The following is a 22,867-nucleotide window of genomic DNA, read 5'->3' on the forward strand; positions in this document are numbered from 1 at the left end:
CACACACTGAGTAATGTAGAGAATTGTTCAATCAGTATGTCATGCACCTGATATTAAACATATTAACAGTGACACCTGGATGGCTCAGCGATTTAGCACCTCCCTTCGGCTTAGGGTGTGATCCTGGAGTCCTGGGATCGAGTCCCACATTGGGTTCCCTGCATGGAGCCTGCTTCTCCCTCTGCCTGTATCTCTGCCTTTCTCTTCCTCTGTCTTTCATGAATAAATAAATAGAATCTTTTTAAAATAATAAACATTAACACTGTATGTTAACTATACTGGAATTAAAATTTAAAAAATACAAACTTTTTTCCTAATTTTAAATAGACAAATATTGGAAGAAAAAAATTTTAAAAAAAGAAAAGAAGCCACCATGCACACATTTATAAGGTTCTGACCCCGTAAGTGCAACATTACATTTAGTCCTCATGAGGATCATTTTGGGGGCACCTGGATGGCTCAGTCAGCATCTACCTCTGGCTGAGGTCATGATCCCAGGGTCCTGGGATGGAGCCCCATGTCGGGCTCCCTGCTCGGCAGGAGACTGCTTCTCCTTCTGCCCCTCCCCCTACTCCTACTTTCTCTCTCAAATAAATATATAAACTCTTAAAAAAAAAAAAGGATCATTTTCTAGGATGTTACCAGGCCACAGCTAAATGCTCCCATTTGACACCTGAGGACACTGAGGGGCTGAGAGGCTACAGGTCAAGTTCAGAGTAAGAGGCTGGTGAGGCTGGAGCTGACTCCTGAGTCCATGCTATACACTGGGGACCAGCAAACTACAGCCTGGCCAAATCCTACCAACCACTGGTTCTTGTACAGCCCAACAGCTAAGAATGATTCTCCCATTTTTCTTTTCTTTTCTTTTCTTTTCTTTTCTTTTCTTTTCTTTCTTTTCTTTTCTTTTCTTTTCTTTTCTTTTTTTCTTTCTTTTCTTTTCTTTCTTTTCTTCTTTTCTTTTCTTTCTTTTCTTTTCTTTTCTTTCTTTCTTTCTTCTTTTTTTTTGAAGATTTTATTTATTTGAGAGACAGAGAGAGAATGCAAGAGCGGGGGGGGGGGGGGGCAGAGAAAGAGGGAGACAGCATCCCAAGCAGATGCCACACTCAGCACAGAGCTGGATGTGGGGTTTGATCTCACAACCCTGAGATCATGATCAAGAGTTGGATGTTTAGCCCACTGAGCCTCCCAGGTACCCCTGGTTCTCCCATTTGTAAATGGTTGGGGGGAAAGTCTAAAGAGTAAGAATTCATGACATATGAAAACTATACAGCATTTGAATTTCAGCATCCATAAATCAAGTTTTATTGGCACGGAGCTGTCCATTCTCTTCTGTCTTGTCTAGGGCCGCGGCTCCTGCTGTAATTACAGAGCTGAGTCATTGCCATGGGCACTGGACAGCTTGCAGTGCTTAAAATGTTTACATCTGGCCCTTGCCAGAAAAGGTCTACTGACCCCTGCTATAAATGGTCACGCTCTTTGTAAATTCTGCACTTTTTTTTACACCTAAATGACTACTGTTTTTACTCTCATACTATACTAAGTGGGAACATGTATAAAGTTGCTTTTTACATGGTCATTTAACAATAAATCAGGTAGTTACTTGTCCAAGATTTCTGGGGGATCAATTCAAGTCCCTGAATGAATGTGAACACAGGGATGGGTGAGGCCATGGAAACACTACTAGGGAAAGGAAAGCTCACCTTTCTCATCTTTCTCTATGTGGCAGCTGTTAGTCCTCTGGAGGCTGGGCTAGGCCAGGCCTGAAGAAAGCAAGGGGCTAAGGAAAGTAAAAGGACAAACCAAAGAGGGTGAGGCACCCTCCACTAATTCCATGAGTTTGTAAGATATTGGAAGGAAGCATTCAGTTAGCAAACAAACATCTGTTGTGACCAATTACACTCTCTGAGGAGTCAGAGCACAGAGACACAGCTTTTGGCCTCAACAAGCTCATGATCTAACAGGAAAATCAGTTAAGTGTGATTAAGTTCAGTGGGGAGCTTTATGGGAACGCCAGGAGAGGGTATCCTGGAAAGCATCCTGAGGAGGTGAGTGTAGCGTGGCTAAATAGCAGGGGCTACATAAAAGTGCTGGGCTGTAACACCCTCCAGGGCAGGCTTTGTGGGTTTCTCAACTCTGCATTCCAACTGCTCTGTTGCAGGCCTGGGCCTGGTACCTAAGAGGCATTTATGAAATATTATTTTGAGTTTAGCGGAACAGAGGGAGGGTAGGTAAGAGAAAGACAGTGTAGGCCTCTGTGGGATGACCTTAGGTAGATTGTGGATTCCACATGGCTACCTGGGAAGAAAGGAAGGACTCGAAAGAATTTCCAGTCTGGTTTTGTTAATGATGAAACATTTTAAAGGGTTCTATTTATATATTTGAGAGAGCACGTGTGTGAGAGAGAGCACAAGTGGGGAGGAGAGGGACAGAGGGAGAGGGAGAGGGAGGTGCAGACTTCCCCCTGAGCAGGGAGCCTGATGTGGGATGATGACCTGTGCTGAAGGTAGACACACAAATGACTGAGCCACCAGGTGCCCTGTTAATGATGAAATTAATACATACTCAGTAAACGATTGTTGGGAAAAAAGAGTCTGGGGAAGCAAAAACCAATGGTCACAGCATGATTTCCCTTCCAGCATCTTCTCTAGAAACAGGGAACAAGTTTTATTTTAATGGTGTATCCCACATTCTCCCCACTCATAAACATAGTTTTTGTTGGGGGGTGCCTGGGTAGTACAGTCTCTTAAGCCTCAGACTCTTGGCTTTAGCTCAGGTTGTGATCTCAGGGTCATGAGATCGAGCCCTGCTTTGGGCTCTGTGCTCAGTGTGGAATCTGCTTGAGTTTCTCTTGCCCCTCTCCCTGGTCATGTTCTCTCTCTCTCCCTCTCTCTCTCAAATAAATAAATAAATCTTAAAAAAAAAAAAAAAAAAAAAAAGAATCCCCTTTGTTGGAACAGCCTTAATAATAATTAGTTTTAATGACCTACCATCCTGCCTAGTGATTAGGCTACCAACTCACTTAACTAGTCCCCTGATATCGGACACATGAGTTATCCTCTGGTTTTCAGTCTTATTGTGAGGACTAAGCAAGCAAGCTTAGATGGGCGTCTCCATCCCCAAAACTTCTTTATGGTGCTGTCCTTGGAAATGACTCCTCAGAGGAGAATGACTGGTCAAACTCCTTCAGCAGCAAAAAGTCAAAGGAATTTCCAAAGGCTATTGCTGATTTAGGCTTCCTAGGAAGCTTTTAAAATGGAGATTGCTGCTCAGAGCAGCCATTTCAAGGTCTTTGTTTTCTAGTGCAAATGAAGCCAAGTCTTTTATGTGAATGAACTCTGTACAGAAGCCCTGAATTACCAGGGAGGTCGTTCTTTGACAAGTGCTCGGGTGCTTTAAACACATCTGTCAACCCCTGGTTGCTACTGTATATATTTACATGCAGCCCCCAAGGTTACCAGATTGAACAAATTAAAATAAAAATTAAAATTTAAAATGCCAAAGGTCAGTTAAATTTGAATTTCCAGGGGCAGCCCAGGTGGCTCAGAGGTTTACTGCCACCTTCAGCCCAGGATGTGATCCTGGAGATGGGGATTGAGTCCCACTTCGGGCTCCCTGCATGGAGCCTGCTTCTCCCTCTGCCTGTGTCTCTGCCTCTCTCTCTGTGTGTCTCTCATGAATAAATAAATTAAATCTTTAAAAAGTTTTTTTTGAATTTCCAATACACAATGAACACTTTTTTAGTATAAGTGTATACCAAATGGGTTGTGGGATCTTTCTTTCTTTCTTTCTTTCTTTCTTTCTTTCTTTCTTTCTTTCTTTCTTTCTGTAGGTTCCACACCCAGCATGAAGCTTGATGTGGGACTTGAACTCATGACCCTGAGATCAAGATCTTAGCTGAAATCAAAAGTCACACTTACCTAAGTGAGCCACCCAAGTGTCCCAGGATATACTTACACTTTTTAAAAATGTGGTTTTTGTAGGAGATTCCCATTTAACTGGGCCTCCTATGTTTTATCCGGCAACCCTATTCCAAAGAGCCCCATCCAGTCTTTGAAGCCAACTCAGTGTGAATGTGACCTTTATCTGCCACCTGGGGTTAGTCCTTCCTCTTGTCCTGGGAGTGAGACTTTCCTTGTGGATTGAATTCCAAGGCCATAATCCCTGATAGCATATTCGGGGAAACTGGACAAGGCCTAGAAGAGTCAGTTTGTTTGTTTTGTTGGGTAAAGATTTTGCCAGCTTATATTAGCAGGTAAAGATTTATTTTCTTTTGGGAGAGTCAGAAATATCCAGGCTGTCTTGGGCCCAGAAGGATTGGTGGAATAGGTCAGAGCCGGTGGGTTCTTTCCTGTCATCTCTGAGGAAAGCCCCTCAAGGATTCTCGAGGCCCAGTGGGGAGAGAGAAAAAGCACTTAACCTTAAGATGCAGACCATGGGGACCCATGGTGGGAGATCAATCTCCAAGAGATGTTAGGGACCATCTCCCCAACATGGTGGTGTGGAAGGCCCTTAAGGACCTGTTGGAAGCCCTCTGGACAAGACTTCTCACCTAGAACGCTCCTCTCCACCAGGCAGCCCATTTTGCATCCACACCCTGACTTCCAGAAAGCACTTATGTCTTTCATGCCCAAACTCCAACTCCCTTGGGTAGACTCAGCAGTTTTTATCTTCTAGCCTAAGACTAGGAACACACTGAGGAGCCTCCTTTCTGCTTTCTGTAGTGTGAACTTTGACCTCTCTCCTGGATTCTGACCGTTGGTCAGGAGGGCAAGGTGTCACTGGGACTCGTGGAAACCAAGCACAGCTCCACTGCCTTGTGGGTTACTGGTCAGATCGAAGATAGTCACCCTGCCTGTGGCTCACCTCCCCCCCCCTGGTGTTCTATCTCCAGGCCAGAACAGCCCCATTGCCTCCAGCGGGGTGCTGCCCTCTGAGCCAGTTTCAGGACCACTTGAGCCCTGCTGGGCTCTGGCTGACTCAAGGTAGAGTCATTCCCTTTTCCTTTCTTCTTTCCTTCCTTCCTTCCTTCCTTCCTTCCTTCCTTCCTTCCTTCCTTCCTTCCTTCCTTTTTTTTTTTTTTAAGATTCTATTTATTTATTTGATAGAGAGAGAGAGAGAGTGCGCATGAGTAGGGCAAGGGACAGAGGGAGAAGCAGACTCCCCACTGAGCAGGGGTCCCCCCTCCGCCCCCATGCAGAGCTTGATCTCAGGACTCCAGGACCATGACCTGAGCCAAGGGAGACGCTCAACCAACTGAGCCACCCAGGCTGCCCTGAATTCCCTTTTCTTGAAATAGGCAGCAATATCGTCTATGCATGTGGCCTTGGGTCAGTAGCTTTCATGACTGGCTCTACCCCCTTCATTTCCTAGATAAGGAGGCTGAGGCCAAGTGACCTGCCCAAAGTCACATGGCAAGGTGGCAAAAAAACATCTTGAACCCAGGTCTCTGGTTCCTGAGCCAGACTCCTCTTTACTCTGTGCTCCCCTGGTGACTCCACAATGTGGACAAGGAGTGCCTGGCCTCATGTTTGGTTGGTTGAGTGGCATTGAGTACATTTCCCAGCCTCTCTACTGAGTCTCAGTTTCCCTATTTATAAAATGAGGATAACTTCAGCACCTCACTCAAAAGAGATTTTCCAGAAGATTAAAATAGATGATCCTCAGGGCACCTCGGTGGCTCTGTTGGTTAAGCATCTGCCTTCTGCTCAGGTCATGATCTCAGGGTCCTGGGATCGAGCCCAATACAGGGGAGTATTGCTCAGTGTGGAGTCTGCTTCTTCTCCCACTCCTTTGCTTGCTCGCTCTCTCTTTCTCAAATAAATAAATAAAATCTTTTTATTTATTTATTTATTTATTTATTTATTTATTTATTTTAAAAAAGATTTTATTTATTTATTCATGATAGACACAGAGAGAGAGAGACAGACAGACAGACAGAGACACAGGCAGAGGGAGAAGCAGGCTCCATGCAGGGAGCCCGATGTGGAACTCGATCCCAGGTCTCCAGGACCAGTCTCTGGGCTGAAGGCAGTGCTAACTGCTGAGCCACCCGGGCTGCCCCCCCCCCCTTTTTTTTTTTTAAAAAAAAAGAAAAGATCCCTGTACAGTACTTGACCAATACCAGGCATCTAGTGAATATCACTAATTGTTGCTATTATTTTAAGACTCGCTTAAAATATGATTTCAGCAAAGAAAGAGATGGTGGTGGTCACTCTGTTAAAAAATCTCAATGTTGGGGGAGCCTGGATGGCAGAGCCAGTTAAGCCTCTGACTGTTGGTTTCCCCTCAGGTCATGATCTCTGGGTCATGAGATTGAGTCCCAGGTCAGCCTCCAGCTCAGCAAGGAATCTCCTTGAGACTGTCTCTCCCTCTGCCCCTCCCCTACCTCTCTAAAAATAAATAATTAAAATAAATCTTTAAAGACAAAACCAAAAATCTCAATGTTGTCCAAAGTTGGGGGCTGGATGTAAATCAACTTTGACTTCCAACTCTTGTATTCTCTTCGAGCTGATTCTGAACACACTGTAAGGTGGAGGTCTAGGGATCGAAAATAGAGCTATCCTGCCATCACTCCCTTATCCACTATGTCACTGAGTGCCCTCATGTGCCGGGCCCTGATCTAGGCCTTGCGTAATCATCAGCGAGAGAAACAAACCTCTGTCCTCCTGCAGCTCACATTCTAGTATTGAAAACAAGCACTACACAGACAAAGGAAAAAAAGAAAGAAGGAAAAAGAAAAAGAAAGAAAGAAAGAAAAATGTAGTCCCCAAGATGAGGAAATGTTGGATGCTGAGGAAAATGAAAGGGAGGCCCAGCTAGGGTTCTCTCCGGACGGTAGCGACCCCTAGCGGACATTTGGAGATTTGGGGGGTTTTCACATTGCTGGAGCACACCAGGCCTCGAGGGGGCCTGTGTCAGGGACACCAGACGTTCTGGGATGCGCAAGACAGATGAGAGGATGAAGAGCTGAAGACTAACCCAACTTCGTGCAACTCTAGAATGTTCCAACAGACACCCATGGAGGTGAAAAAATCTGCTTATAATATACCTAGATTATGATCCTGGAACGTAATTCAGTTTCATAATTAAGCACAAAGTATTTTGTACACAGAGTTATCACTCACTGCATCTTCAGGAATTCGAGAACTACGTATACAGAGGGAAAATTATACTTTGTTTTGCTTGGGACTCCACCAAGAGTTGGTCACTGTTTTAGGAAATCACATCCCTGTGGAATTTGAGTCAACATATCACATCTTTGTCACTGTCACATTTATAATACCTCTAGATATAAAAACAGACTACTGCCAGAACATTTATATGTTAAAATACATATTAAATCATTAAATATTTATTTTCTTTTATTTCTCTTTTAAATTACAGTATATCCCACTGATTTTTTTCTTTTTTTTTTAAGTGTGTGCTTAGAGAGATTTCATTATCTGTGAATTAATTTCATGCTGTGAAAGTTACAAAAGGAATATTTGGGCAAATGGGCAAATGAGCAGAGGGCCTGCTGGTGGAAGAAAGGAGCCACAAACATATCTGGGGAACAATGTTCCAGATGGAAGGAATGGTGAGTGTGAAGACAGCAGAGTTGAAAGAGAGAGGAACACCCATTGAAAGGAGCCATGGAAGGAGTGTCTGGCTGGCTTTGTCAGAAGCGTGAGCAACTCTTGATCTCCAGGTGTGAGTTCAACCCCACATTGCATGTAGAGACTATTTTAAAATAAAATCTTAAAAAAATAAAAAATAAAATAAAATATTGAAAAAATAAAGAAAGAAAGGAGCCCTGGAAGGCCTTATCAGCCATGGCAGAGGCTGGGACTCTGATCCCGTCTGTTGATCAGCGCTGAGGATTCAGAATTGGGCTAGCAGGACAAGCATGTCCCAGGTGCCAAGACCACACATGGGAGAGGTATAATCTGATTCTCACCCACCCCATTTAAAAAAAATTATTTATTCATGAGAGACAGAGAGAGAGAGGCAGAGACACAGGCAGAGGGAGAAGCAGGCTCCATGCAGGGAGCCCGAGGTGGGACTCAATCCAGGGTCTCTAGGATCACACCCTGGGCTGAAGGCGGCGCTAAACTGCTGAGCCACCCCGGCTGCCCTGTGATGTATTTTGATAGTAAAACACACAGGATTTGCTGATGAAAGTGTGATTAAAAACAACAACAACAAAACATAGTAGTCCAGGACTTTCCCCTCAGAGAAAGAATGACAGAGGGAGGCATCTGGTTAACCCATGTTGCATATTCAGGTTTCCAGCTAAGAGATTATATTGAAAAAGGTTTCACATTTCAGAAAAACAACAGATCTCTAAAAATATAAAAAGTTAAGCTTATTTTAAAAAAACTTGTTAGTGTATCTTTAAAAAGATTTTATGTATTTATTTGAGAGAGAAAGTGAGAGAGAGAGAGAGAGAGAGCATGAGCAGGGGGGAAGGGTAGAGGGAGAGAGAAGAAGAACCCTCCAGCAGATTCCCTGATCAGTGTGGAGCCCAATGTGGGACTTGTTTCCATGACCCTGAGATCATGACCTGAGTAGAAATCAAGAGTTGAATACTCAATGGACTGAGCCACCCAGGCGCCCCTAGCACTTTTTAACTTTTCTTTAAAGATTTTTATATATATTTATTCATGAGAGACACAGACAGGGAGGCAGAGGCAGAGACACAGAAGGAGAAGCAGGCTCCATGCACGGAGCCCATTGCGGGACTCGATCCCAGGATCCTGGGATCACGCTCTTAGCCCAAGGCATACGCTCAACCGCTGAGCCACCCAGGAGCCCCTAGCACTTTTTAAAAAGCTCAGCACTGATGTCTTTTGTGAGCTTGGGGTTTTATTCTTGGTAAGAATTAGCCAGAACACAGGCAGCCTCAGGCCGACAGGTGGAGATGATGTGAGGAGGAGTCCAGGGCTGAAGCACGACAGGAGAGCTGGTCGGCCAGGGTTCACGTTCTGGCCTTGACACTCATTAAGGCCTGCCTACAGCAGGTACAGCCCCTTCTCTGAGACTCAGTATTCTCATCTGTGAAATGGGAACCATATGAAAGCCTCCCCTTATAATGCCATGAGGACTAAAACAGATAATCTATACAGAGCCCCCAGCAAAACACCTGGCACAGATACTTGTTTCATTCTTGTAGCTATAATCAAGGACAGGGTCAGAGGACCAGAAGGGAGTTAGCTGGATCCTCTCAAAGAACAGCTCCTCAAACATCAGGATCCCTAGTAGGGAAAGAACCCCGACCCAGGGCTGGTGCTGGAGAAGCATCAAGGTTCTGTGCCTCTAGCATCTTCCTACAAAGGTATCCTTTCAATTAGTGCCTTTTTTCTCTCCAATCAGAAGGCAAATCCAGTCCCAGCTTCCTGTAGCTCAAGGATGAGGAGCAAATGTTTTTCTCCAGGAGGTCAGCTTGCTCTGTCCCTCTAAGCAAGAAAGTGGGAGGCCAATTGTAGCAAGGAGGCTATTTGATGAGCAAGGGGAAAGGAAATGGATGGATATTAAAATTTGCATCTGGTCCCTTCCCTCTTTTCCTTGGTCAGGGCCAGCCTGAGGAGGGACCTGAGGGGTCAAGGGGTTGGTTCACACAGGGGGACTGAGCAGACGTGGAACTAGAGTGAAGATAATGGGATCTCAGTTCTCACTGTGGGAGGAGAGAGTGACTTCCTGTGGAAAAGGGGAGACCAGGGTAAATCCTGTATGTTCAGCTGGAGCTGGAGATGTTGGTGTAAACTCATGTTTTTAAATATACACAGGGATACAGAAATTGATATTAGATGTATGTATTGCCTAGGCATGTGCGCATACACTTTCCAGTTCTGACTGCTGAACCACCTGGAGACAATGTCAGCTCAGGAGCAATAAGCACACCTAGAATGTAGGCCTGCTTTCTAATTACCATTCCCGCCAGCACAGCCAAAACTCATTACTAAATGGCTAATTCCAAGGCTGAGGCATGGAAATCACAAGCTGAGCCCTGGAAATCACAAGCTGAGCCCAGAACATCTTGTGCCAAACATAAGGAAGTATTCAGAAAACAAAAATGATGAGAGGCAACTGGGTGGTTCAGTCAGTTAAGCATCTGCCCTCAGCTCAGGTCATGATCCCGGGGTTCTGGGATCGAGTCTCATATCAGTCTCCCTGCTCAGCAGGGAGTCTGCTTCTCCCTCCTCCTCTGCCTCTCCTCATGCTCTCTCTCTCTCAAATAAATAAGTGAAATCTTTTAAAAAAATGATATGTGTATATCAAAGTAACTAAAGAGCAAACAGAAGAGCTCCCAATAGTCAAAGTAAAAAAATATACATATTTATCTGGCTCTTTTTTGGGTGCCATGCACTCCTTAATGGTTCACTGACTGATTTAGTCTGTTCGGCTGAGATACTAAAATACCATAGACTGGATGTCTTATAAATAACAGACGTTTATTTCTTATAGCTCTGGAGGTTGGAAGTCTGAGGTCAAGGTCTGGCAGATCTCATTTCCGGTGAGAGCCCACTTGCCACCTTTCACTGTATCCTCACATGGTACAAGGGGCAGGGGAATTCTCTGGGGTCTCTATTAGGGCACTGATTCCATTCACAAGGGTTCCATCTGCATGACCTAATCACCTCTCAAAGTCCCTACCTCCAAATGCCATTATGCTAGAGTTAGGATTTAACATACAAATAAAAAAAATAACATGAAATTTAGAACACAAACATTTAGTCTATAGCATTGAGTACTAGGTAGGGTATAGGTTTAGCTGCCGCAATAAAACCCAAAGATTGACAATGGCTAAACAAGTAGAAGTTTAACCCTCTTCCACTTAGCACTCTGAGCTTTTAAGCTAGTGTGTTGTTTCTCCTCTGCCAAGTTATTAGGGACCCCAGGGCTCCTTCTATCTTGCTTTTCCTCAGTACTCCTCTTCTACCTCATGGGCCGGTATGGCTGCTCCACCTCCTGCCAGCACATCTCTGCTCCAGCCAGGACAGGAGAAAAGAAGGAAGAGGTAAGGATGTGCCTGCCTTTGTAGGACTTGACTTAGAAGTTGTACGTATTCACTTCTGGTCACATTCCGCCCTCCAGAACAGTTTAGTCACCATGTGGCGCCAGTCTGCAAGGGAGGTGGAGGTGGGGGTGGGGAATATAGGGTTTAGCTGAGCAACTATGCACCTAACTAAAAATAATTTTATCCTGTAAAACTGGAATAACAGAAATTGGAGGACGGTTAGCAGCCTGTGCCTCTCTTACAAATAGATTTCTTGTTGGGTTTTAGTTTAACAGAGTAGCTTTTTTCTTTTTTTAAGATTTATTTATTTATTCATGAGAGACACAAAGAGAGAGAGGCAGAGACACAGGCAGAGGGAGAAGCAGCCTCCATGCAGGGAGCCCGATGTGGGACTCGACCTCCTCTCCAGGACCAGGCCCTGGGCCGAAGAGGGCGCTAAACTGCCGAGCCATCGGGGCTGCCCAACAGAGTAGCTTTTTGTTGCGTAGGATCCACGTGACGGGAATCCAGAAACGGGAGGGGGATGTTAACTTTTATCGACCATTGTCTACATCCCAGGCACTTCTTATACAGCGTCTCTTTTAGCCTTTATAGCCTTTTTTTTCTTTTTAAATATTTTATGTATTTATTCATGAGAGACAGACAGAGAGGCTGAGACACAGGCGGAGGGAAAAGCAGGCTCCTGCGGTGACCCCGAGGTGGGACTCGATCCCCGATCCCCGGGCTCACGCCCTGAGCCGAAGGTGGATGCTCCATGGTGGAGACCTCCTGGGAGGGCTGAGTTGAGCGCGAGGCTCCGCGTGAGGCCCAGGCTCCCAGCTGACGTGCAGGGGGCGCCGCACCTTGGCCCTGGGCCCAGGGAGCCCTCCGTCTATCTCGGGCTCCCCCTCACTGCCCCTCATACAAATGGCACTTTTTCCATCTGGGGGTCGGCGACCTTTACGGAGTCGCTCACTAGTCCCCCACCCTTCGAAGTTCAGAGCCAGGCCTTGGGGCGTGGTCGGGGCAGAATCCAAATTAGGGTTAGGACTAGGGCCCAGGAGCTTGGTGGGTCCTATCTGCAAGCAGGTGGGAGACCTGCCCTCCCAGGCCGGAGTAGAGCGCGAGGCTCGGCCCAGGCTCAGGCTCGCAGCTGACGGAGGGGGGGGCGGGGGGGGGCACCTTGGGTGGGGGGCCTGGAAGGTGTTGACGGCGCTCAGGAGCTCAGGAGGCCCTTCTGATTCTTCAGGCTGGAATCACCTGCTGGAATTCCAATCACACGGTATCTGGGTGCATGGGCGAGCTTTCTGCTGTCACTCACGTGTCCTCAACCCCCTGGAACTCGGAGCCAGGCTCGGGGCCTAGGTGGGACAGAACCCAATCTAGGGTTACGGTTCGGGTTTGGGGTTAGGGCTAGGGTTAGGGGTTAGGGTTAAGGTTCGGGTTAGGGGTTAAGGTTAGGGTTAGGGTGAGGGATTAGGGTTAGCGGTTAAGGATTAGGGTTAGGATTAGGTTTCAGTTTAGGAATGTTTTAAGGTTTTAGTTTAATGTTAGAGCTCGGGTTCAGGTTAGGTTTAGGGTTCATGATTGGGTTATATTAGGGTTAGGGTTAGACTTCAGGTGGACTAGGGTTCATGTTCGGTTTAGGGTTAGGGTTTGGGTTATCATTCATATTCAGGTTAGGGTTGGGGTAGCATTCAGGTTCGGGTTATGGTTAGGGTTAGGAATGCTTTAGGGTTAGGGTTCGGTTTAGTGTTAGTGTTCGGGTTCAAGTTAGGTTTAGGGTGCGTGATCGAGTTACGTTAGGGTTAGGGTTAAAGTTTAGGTTCGGGTTAGGGTACTGGTTAGCGTTCATGTTTGGGTTTGGTTTATGGTTAGGGTAGGGTTTGGTTTTGAGTTAGGGTTCGGTTAGTGTTAGAGTTCGGGGTTGAGTTAGGGTTAGGCGTAGGTTTATTTTTATTTTTTTAAAGATTTTATTTATTTATTCATGATAGACATAGAAAGAGAGAGAGAGGCAGAAACACAGGAGGAGGGAGAAGCAGGCTCCATGCACCGGGAGCCCGATGCGGGACTCGATCCCGGGACTCCAGGGTCGCGCCCTGGGCCAAAGGCAGGCGCTAAACCGCTGAGCCACCCAGGGATCTCCCTAGGTGTAGGTTTAGATTAGGGTTAGGGTTTGGTTTAAGGTTAGGGTTAGGATTAGGCTTTGGGTTCAGGTTAGAGTTAGACTTCAGTTAGTGTTCGGGTTCCATTTTGGGTTGGTGTAAGTTTAGGGTTAGGGTTAGGGTTTGGTTTAGGGTTAGGGTTTGGGTTTCGGTTAGGTTTCAGTTCCAGGTTTGGCTTAGGGTTAGGTTTCCGGTTAGTTTCAGCATAGGGTTAGGGTTCGGGTTCAGGATAGGGTTAGGGTTCAGGTTTGGGTTAGGCTTTGATTTATGGTTTAGGATAGTATTCCCTTCGGGCTAGGGTTTGGGTTAGGGCTAGGGTTTGGTTAAGTATTAGGGTTAGGGTTAGGCTTAAGATTAGGTTTACTGTTTAGGTTAGGGTTTTATTTAGGATTAGTTTTCGGGGTGGGTTTGGGTTTGGGTTAGGGTTAGGGTTAGGGGTCGTGTTCGGGTTTGGGCTTGGGGTTTGGATTAGGATTCTGCTTAGGTTTCAGATTAGGGTTTGGGTTCCATTCCGGGTTGGGGTTCAGGTTTGGGTTAGGGTTTGGATTACAGTTCAGGTTAGAGTTTGGGTTCGGTTTCGGGTAAGGGTTCTGGGTAGAGTTCTGGTTAGGATTTGGGTTCGGGTTAGTGTTAGGGTTATGGTTAGGGTTCGTGTTAGGGTCTGGTTAGGGTTTGGGTTATGGTTCAGGTTTGGATTCGGGTTATGGTTTTGGGAAGGGTTTGGGTTCAGGTTTTGGGTTATGGTTAGGTTTAGGATTCGGGTTAGATTTAGGGTTGGATTTAGGGTTCAGGTTTTGTTGCGGCTTCAGATTCGGTTATTGGTTAGGGTTCGGGTTAGGTTTCAGGATAGGGTTAGGGGTAGATTTAGGGTTAGGGTTAGAGCTCGGTTCCAATCAGGGTTTGTGTTAGATTTCTGGGTAGGGTTCAGTTTCAGGTTAGGGTTAGTGTGGGGTTTGGTTTAGGGTTCATGTTCGGTTTAGGTTTTGGTTTTGGGTTAGGGTTTATGGCTAGGGTTGGGTTAGGGTTAGGGTTCGGGTTATTTTTATGGTTCGGGTTTGGGATAGGGTTAGAATTATGGTTAGGGTTAGGGTTCTGGTACAGATTTGGTTAGGGTTAGTGTTTGGGTTAGGGTTAGAGTTCCAGGTTAGGTTTCAGGTTCAGGTTATGATTGGGTTTGGTTGAGGGTAAATTTAGTCTTCGAGTACAGGTACGGGTTAGGGTTAGAGTTCAGTTAAAGGTTCATTTTGGGGTTAGGGTTTGGGTTCAGGTTCAGGTTAAATTTAGGGTTAGCGTAGTCAGTGCTCAGTTTCAGGTTAGGGTTTGGTTTAGGGTTAGTATTAGGGTGGCGTTAGGGTCTGGGGTCTGGTTAGGGTTCGTGTTAGTTTTAGGTTTGGTGTTCGCATTAAGTTTAGGGTTAGGTTTTGGGTGAGGGTTAGGAATTGGGTTAGGTTTAGTGTTAGGGTTATGGTTATTGTTCTGGTTAGGCTTAGGGTTTGGGTTATTCTGGTTAGGGTTAGGTTTCGGTTTATGGTTAGGGGTAGTGATCGTGATCATTTTAGGGTGAGGGTAAATTTTCGTGGTAGGGTTTGGGTTAGGGTTAGGGTTGGGTTTGAGTTAGGTTTAGGCTTCAGTTTTGGGTTAGAGTAGGGTTTGGGTTTGGATTTGGGTTTGGGTTAGAGTTAGGGTTTAGTTTAGGGTTAGGGTTCTGGTTCTGGTTAGGGTTCAGTTAGTGTTTGTGTTCTGTTTTGGGTTGGTGTAAGTTTTAGGGTTAGGAATAGTGTTAAGGTTTAGTTATGGTTTGGTTTAGGGTTAGGGTTTGGGTTCAGGTTAGGTGTCTTATTTGGTTCAGCTTAGGTTTAAGTTTAGGGTTTGGGTTCCAGTTAGTTTCAGCATAAGGTTACTGTTTGTGTTCAGAATAGGGTTAGGTTTAGGTTCGGGTTAGGATTCAGGTTAGGGTATGGGTTAGTTAGAGTTCAGTTTTGGATTAGGTTTCGGGTTATTGTTAGGGTTCGGGTTAGAGTTATTAGGGTTAGGGTTTAGTTTCTGTTTGGGGTTGGGGTTTGAGTTAGGGTAATTGTTAGGGTTAGGGTGTGGGTAAGAGTTCGGGTCAGGTATCGTTAGGTTTAGGATTAGGGTTTGGGTTTGGGTTGGGGTTAGGTTTCAGGTTAGTGTTCAGGTTAGGGTTAGTGTTTGGGTTTTGTTCAGATTCAGTTAAGGGTTAGAATTAGGGTTTGGGTTCGGGTTCAGTTTGGGATTTGGGTTAGGATTAGGATTCAGTTTCCTTTTAGGGTTCAGATTCGGGTTCAGGTTAGTGTTTGGGTTAGGGTTTGGGTTAAGGTTAGGTTTTGGTTTCTTTTAGGGTTTGGGTTTGGGTTAGTGTTTGGCTTCAGTTCCAGGTTGGGGTTGGGATTGGGGTTAGGGTTAGGTTTAGGATTAGGGTTCAGGTTAGAAATGGTTTAGGGTTAGGGTTTGGTTTAGTGTTAGTGTTCGGGTTTGGGTTAGGTTTAGGGTTTGTGATTGGGTTATGTTAGGGTTAGGGTTCAGGTTCTGGTTCTGGTTTGGGTTATGGTTAGGGTAGAGTTTGGGTTCAGGTTAGGGTTAGGGTTGGGTTAGTGTTCAGGTTAGTGTTAGTGTTAGGGTTTGGGTTAGGGTTCGGGTTCGGGTTTGGGTTAGATTTAGGGTTAGGTTTATGGTTAGGTTTGAGGTTCCGGTTCAGGTTAGTTTAGGGTTCAGGTTTGGGTTAGGGTTAGGGTTTGGATTAGTGTTCATGTTTGGGTTATGGTTAGAGTTTGGGCTAGTTTTATGGTTCGGGTTCAGGGTAGGGTTAGGTTTGGGTTTTGGGTTAAGGTTGGGTTAGGGTTAGGGTTTGGGTTAGTTTTATGGTTTGTGTTCAGGATAAGGTAATGGTTATGGTTAGGTCTAGGGTTAGGTTTAGGGTTCAGGTTTGGGTTTGGGTTATGGTTTGGGAAGAGTTCGGGTTTGGGTTAGGGTTAGGATTCGGGTTAGGTTAGGGTTAGGTTTAGGGTTTGGGTTTCGTTTTGGTTTCGGGTTCAGTTATTGGTTAGAGTTGGGTTTAGGTTTCAGGATAAGGTTAGGGTTAGATTTAGGGTTAGGTTTAGGTTTAGGGTTAAGATTTGTGTTTGGGTTAGAGTTCGGGTTTGGTTTAGATTTAGTGTTAGGTTTCATGTTAGGGTTCAGTTTCAGGTTAGGGTTAGGTTTTGGGTTAGTTTTATGGTTCGTGTTCAGGGTAGGGTTAGGGTTATGGTTAGGGCTAGGGTTAGGGTTTGGGTACAGATTGGGTTAAGGTTAGTGTTCAGGTTAGGGCTAGGGTTAGGTTTAGGGTTCAGGTTCGGGTTAGGGTTAGTTTTAAGGTTGGAGTCAGTTTAGGGTTCCCTTTCAGGTTAGGGTAGAGTTAGGGTTTGGGTTCACGTTCAGATTCAGGTTAGGGTTAGGATTAGTGTTAGGGTTTGGTTTCGGTAGGGTGAGGGATAGAGTTTGGGTTCGGATTTGGGTTAGGGTTAGGGTCAGGGTCAAGGTTTGGGTTAGGTTTCGGGTTCAGGTTATAGTTGGAGTTTGGGTGAAGGTTAGGTTTAGTCTTCAGTTATAGGTATGGGTATGGGTAAGAGTTTGGGTAAGGGTTCATTTTTAGGTTAGGGTTAGGGTTTGGGTTCAGGTTCAGGTTATGGTTAGGGTTAGGGTTAGGATTAGTGTTGAGTTTTGGTTCAGGTTAGGCTTAGGTTTAGGGTTATCATTAGGGTTAGTGTTTGGGTTTGGGTTCGGGTTAGGGTGAGGTTCGGTTTAGGGTTCATGTTTGGGTTAGGTTTCATTTTTGGGTTAGGGTTATGGTTATGGTTATGGTTAAGGTTCTGGTACGTTTTGGGTTAGGGTTAGTGTTTAGGTTAGGGCTAGGGTTAGGGTTACAGGTCGGGGTAGGTGTAGGGTAGGATTAGGCTTAGGGTTAGGGTTCAAGTTAGGTTTCGGGTTATGTTTAGGGTTAGGGTACAGTTTGGTTTAGGTTTCGGGTTAGGTTTAGGTTTAGTATTCAGGTTAGGGTTAGGGTTATGGAAAGGGTTTGTGTTAGGTTTGAATTTAGGGTTAGAGTTTGGGATCAGATTCATGTTAGGGGTCAGTTTAGGGTTTGGGTTCGGATTAGAGTTCGAGTTAGGTTTAGATTTAGGCTTCAGTTTATGGTTAGGGTTCGGGTTTGGTTTAGGGTTAGGTTTCAGCCTACGTTTAGGGTTAGGGTTTGGGTTGGAGTTAGGGTTGGGGTTAGGGCTAGGGTTCGGGTTAGCTTTAGTATTAGTGTTAGAGTTAGGGTTTGGCTTAGTGTTAGGGTTTAGGGTTAAGTTTAGGTTAGGGTTAGGGTTAGTGGTAGGGTTACACCTATGTCCACTTTAGGTTTGGAGATGCAACGGAAAGGCCCTGTGCTCAATTCTCAGAAAGAAGCATTCCTTGAATGCAGCTTTCAACTAGCCTCTCACCTATGGGAGTTAGAAGCTAGCTCCACTCTAGGTGAGGATGTGTCATGGAAAGGCAATGTACTGAACTCTGAGACACAAGGATTCTGGGCCTGCAGCTTTCTACTAGTCACTCTCACTGACGGGAGGTAGAAGCTAGTTTCACTGTAGTGGACGGCCCACTATGCTATGTAGTGAACTGTGAGCAACCAGCATTCCTGGAGAGCAGCTTTGCACTACCCTCTCACCTACTGGCCTTAAAACCTATATCAAAAGCACCTATTTGAGGCTGAGGGAAATGCTACCTACTGAACTCTGAGAAATAAGTATTCCTTGCAGGGAGCTCCTGACAAGCCTCTAACATATGCGAGTTAGAAGCTATGTCCACAGTAGTTGTGGAGGCCCAATGGAAAGGCCCTGTGCCAAAATCTGAGAAAGAAGCATTCCTTGAATGCAGCTTTCAAGTAGACTCTCACCTATGGGAGTTAGAAGCTAGCTCCACTACAGGTGAGGAGGTGCTATGGAAAGACGCTGCCCTAAAAATTGAGACAAAAGCATTCTGGGCCTGCAGCTTGCCACTAGCCTCCCACACATGGGAGGTAGAAGCTAGCTACTCAGGCATGGAGGGCCCATGGAAATTTTATGTAGTGAACTGTGAGCAGCCATCATTTCTGGAGAGCAGCTTTCCACTACTCTGTCACCTAGCAGCATTAGAACCTAATCCTCATCATAGGTGAGGAGGGGAAATGATATATAGTGAACTGTGAGCAATAAGCCTTCCTGGAGAACAGCTTTCCAATACCCTCTCATCTACTGGCCTTAGAACCTATATAAAAAGCACCTGAAGAGGTGCCATGGAAATGTGCTGTACTGAACTCTGAGACCACGCATTCCTATCCTGCAGCTTTCCACTAGACTCTCACCTACAGGAGGTAGAAACTATCTCTACAGGACTGAAGCGTCGGTGGAAATGCTATGTAGGGACCAGTGAGCAACCAGAGTTTCTGGAGAGCATCTTTCCAGTACCGTCTCACCTACTGGCATTAGAACCTATATCAAAAGCACCTGTGGAGCCTGGAGGTCAACAGGGCCTCCTGAACTCTAGGAAACAAGCGTTCCTTGCAGGGAGCTTCTGATAAGCCTCTTACATAAGGGAGTTAGAAGCTATGTCCACAGTAGCTGTGGAGGCCCAAGGGACAGGGTCTATGCTCAACTCTCAGAAAGAAGCATTCTTTGAATGCAGCTTTCAACTAGCCTCTCATCTATAGGAGTTAGAAGCTAGCTCCACCATAGTTGAGGAGGTGCCATGGAAAAGTGCTGTATTGAACTCTGAGACACCAGCATTCTGGGCCTGCAACTTTCCACTAGACTCTCACCCACTGGAGGTAGAAGTTATCTCCACAGGAGTGGAGGTGCTCTGGAAGTGCTATATAGTTAACTGTGAGCAGCAAGCATTCCTGGAGTGGAGCTTTCCACCACCCTCACCTTCAAGCATTAGAACCTATATCGAAAGAACTTATGGAGGCTTGAGGGAAATGCAATATATTTAACTCTTATAAACAAGAGTTCCTTGAAGGCAGCTTCTACCAAATCTCTCACATAAGGGAGTTAGAACCTATGTCACAGTAAGCGTGGAGGCACAGTGGAAATGCACTGAACATTACTCCAAGAAACAAGCATTCCTTGAAGGCAGCTGTCAATTTGCCTCTAACAAAAAGGAGCCTGACTACTCCTTTTTTTTTTTTAAAGATTTTTATTTATTCATAAGAGATACACACAGAGAGAGAGAGAGAGAGAGAGAGAGAGAGGCAGAGGGAGAAGCAAGCTCCATGCAGGGAGTCCAACGTGGGACTTGATCCCAGGTCTCCAGGATCAGGCCCTGGACTGAAGGCAGCGCTAAACCGCTGAGCCACCTGGGCTGCCCTGAGCCTGACTCCTTCTTGACAGTAGGTGGCGGAGGTGCACCAGAAATGAGCTGTACTTAACTCAGAAGCATTCTCTGAATGCAGCTTTCAACTAGTTTCTCCTGTATGGGAGTTAGGAATTATATTAACAGAAGGCTCAATGGGAAGGCCCTATCTTACCTCTGAGAATGGGCCCTTCCCTTATGTGATTTCCACTAGCGTCTCACATACTGGTTATGAACCTATCTGAACAGTAGGTGTGGGGCCGCAATGGCAATGCACTGTGCTTAACTCTCAGAAGCATTCCTTAAAAGCAGCTTTCAACTAGCATCTCACATATGGGAGTTAGAAACTAGCTTATCTGTAGGTGAGTAGGTGCTATGGAAATGCAATGTATGGAGCTCTGAGAAACAAGCTTTCCTGCACTGCAGCTTTCCACTAGCCTCATACCTACAGGAGGTAGATCCTATCTCAACATAGGATAGGAGGCACCATGGAAATGCTCTGTAGTGAACTGTGAGCAACCAAGGTTCCTGGAGAGCAGCTTTCCACTACCCTCTCACCTACCAGCCTTAGAACATATACCAAAAGCACTTGTAGAGGCTTGAGGGAAATGTACTCTACTGAACCCGGAGAAACAAGGGTTCATTGTGGGCAGCTTCTGACAAGCAACTAACATAAGGGAGTTACAAGCTATGTCCACAGTAGGTGTGGAGGCCCCATGGAAAGGCCCTGTGCTCAACTCTCAGAATGAAGCATTCTTTGAACGCAGCTTTCAACTAGCCTCTTATCTATGGGAGTTAGAAGCTAGTTTCACTCTAGGTGAGGAGGTGCCATGGAAAGGTGCTGTACTGAACTCTAAGACACAAGCATTCCAGGTATGCCACTTTCCACTGGCCTCTTATCTGTGGGAAGTAGAAGCTAGCTCCACAGAAATGGAGGGCCCATGGAAATGCTATGTAGTGAACTGTAAGTACCCAGTGTTCCTGAAGAGCAGCTTTCCACTACCCACTCACCTATGGGCCTTAGAAGCTATATCAAAAACACCCGTGGAGGCTCAAGGGAAATGCAGCCTCCCAAACTCTTAGAAACAAGTGTTTCTTGCAGGCAGCTTCTGACAAGCCTCTAACATAAGGGATTTATTTATTTAATTTATTTATGATAGTCACAGAGAGAGAGGCAGAGACACAGGCAGAGGGAGAAGCAGGCTCCATGCACTGGGAGCCCGACGTGGGATTCGATCCTGGGTCTCCAGGATCGCGCCCTGGGCCAAAGGCAGGCGCCAAACCGCTGCGCCACCCAGGGATCCCTAACATAAGGGATTTAGAAGCTAAGTCCACAGTAGGTGTGGAGCCCCGAGAGACAGGCCCTGTGCTCAACTCTCAGAAAGAAGTATTCCTTGAATACTTTCAACTAGCATCTCACCTATGGAAGTTAGAATCTAGCTCCACTATAGATATGGAGTTGCCATGGAAAATTGCTGAACTGAACTCTGAGACACAAGCATTCCAGGCCTGCAGTTTTCCATTAGCCTCTCACCCATGGGAGGTAGAAGCTAGCTCCACAGGAGAGCCCATGGAAATGCAATGTAGCGAACTGTGAGCAATCAGCCTTCCTGGAGGGCAGCTTTCCACTACCCTCTCACCTATCGGGATTAGAACCTATATCAAAAGCATCTGTGGAGGCTCAAGGGAAATGTGCCTTATTGAACTCTGAAAACAAGCGTTCCTTACAGGCAGCCTCTGATAAGCCTCTAACATAAGGGAGTTAGAAGCTATGTCCACAGTAGGTGTGGAGGCCCAATGGAAAAGCCCTGTGCTCAACTCTCAGACAGAAACATGCCTTGAATGCAGCTTGCAACCAGTCTCTTACCTATGGGAGTTAGAAGTAGGTCCACTGTGGGAGACGAGGTGCCATGGAAATGCACTGTACTGAACTCTGAGACACAAGCATTCCTGCCCTGCAGCTTTCCACTAGCCTCTCCATAAGAGTAGAACTTGTCTCAACATAAGAGTGGAGATGCAGTGGATATACTCCATAGTTAACTGTGAGAAACAAGCATTCCTTGAATGCGAATTTCCATGGCTCTCTCATCTACGGTATTAGAACACGTATCCAAAGTAAGTGTGGAGTCTCAAGGGAAATGCTATATACTTAACTCTGAGAAACAAGCATTCCTAGAATGCAGCTTTTGACAAGCATCTCACATAAGGGTGTTAGAATCTATGTCAAAAGTAGGTGTGGATAGCCAAACTGTGGAAGGAGCCTGGGTGTCCATCGAAAGATGAATGGATAAAGAAGATGTGGTCTATGTATACGATGGAATATTACTCAGCCATTAGAAACGACAAATACCCACCATTTGCTTCGACGTGGATGGAACTGGAGGGTATTATGCTGAGTGAAATAAGTCAATCGAAGAAGGACAAACATTATATGGTCTCATTCATTTGGGGAATATAAAAAATAGTGAAAGGGAATAAAGGGGAAAGGAAAAAAAATGAGTGGGAAATATCAGAAAGGGAGACAGAACATGAGAGACTCCTAACTCTGGGAAACAAACTAGGGGGGGTGGAAGGGGAGATGGGCAGGGGGTGGGGGTGACTGGGTGACGGGCACTGAGGGGGGCACTCGATGGGATGAGCACTGGGTGTTATTCTATATATTGGCAAATTGAACACCAATAAAAAATAAATTTATATAAAAAACCCCCAAAATTAAAAAGAAAAAAGTAGATGTGGAAGCCCAATGCAAATGCACTGTATCTCATTCCAAGAAACAAGCGTTCCTGGATTGCAGCTATCAACTTGCTTATAAGAAAGCAGAGCTTAAATCTGCCTCAACAGTTGGTGTGCAGGCACAATAAAAGTGAGCTGTACTTAACTCCGAGAAAGAAGCGATCCCTGTGTGCAGCTTTCAACTAACTTCTCACGTAAGGCAGTTAGAAACTCTTCAACAGGGATGCCTGGGTGGCTCAGTGGTTTAGTGCCTGCCTTCGGCCCAGGGTGTGATCCTGGAGTCCTGGGATCAAGTCCCACATAGGGCTCCTTGCATGGAGCCTGCTTCTCCCTCTGCCTATCTCTCTCTCTCTCTCTGTGTGTCTCTCTCATGAATAAATAAATAAAATCTTTGGAAAAAAAAAACCTCTTCAACAGTAGACACAATGGAAATGCCTTGTCTTACCTCTGATAATCAACCCCTCCTTGTATGCAAGTTCAACTAACCTCTCACATACTGCTAAGAACCTATCTGAATAGGAGGTGTGGAGACATAAGGAAATGCACTGTGCTTCACTCTCAGAAACAAGCATTCCTTGACTGCTACTTTCAACTAGCCTCTCATATAGGGGCGGTTGAACTTGTCTCA

This window comes from Canis lupus, chromosome 8, assembly GCF_003254725.2.
Source record: "Canis lupus dingo isolate Sandy chromosome 8, ASM325472v2, whole genome shotgun sequence".
Classification (NCBI taxonomy): Eukaryota; Metazoa; Chordata; class Mammalia; order Carnivora; family Canidae; genus Canis; species Canis lupus.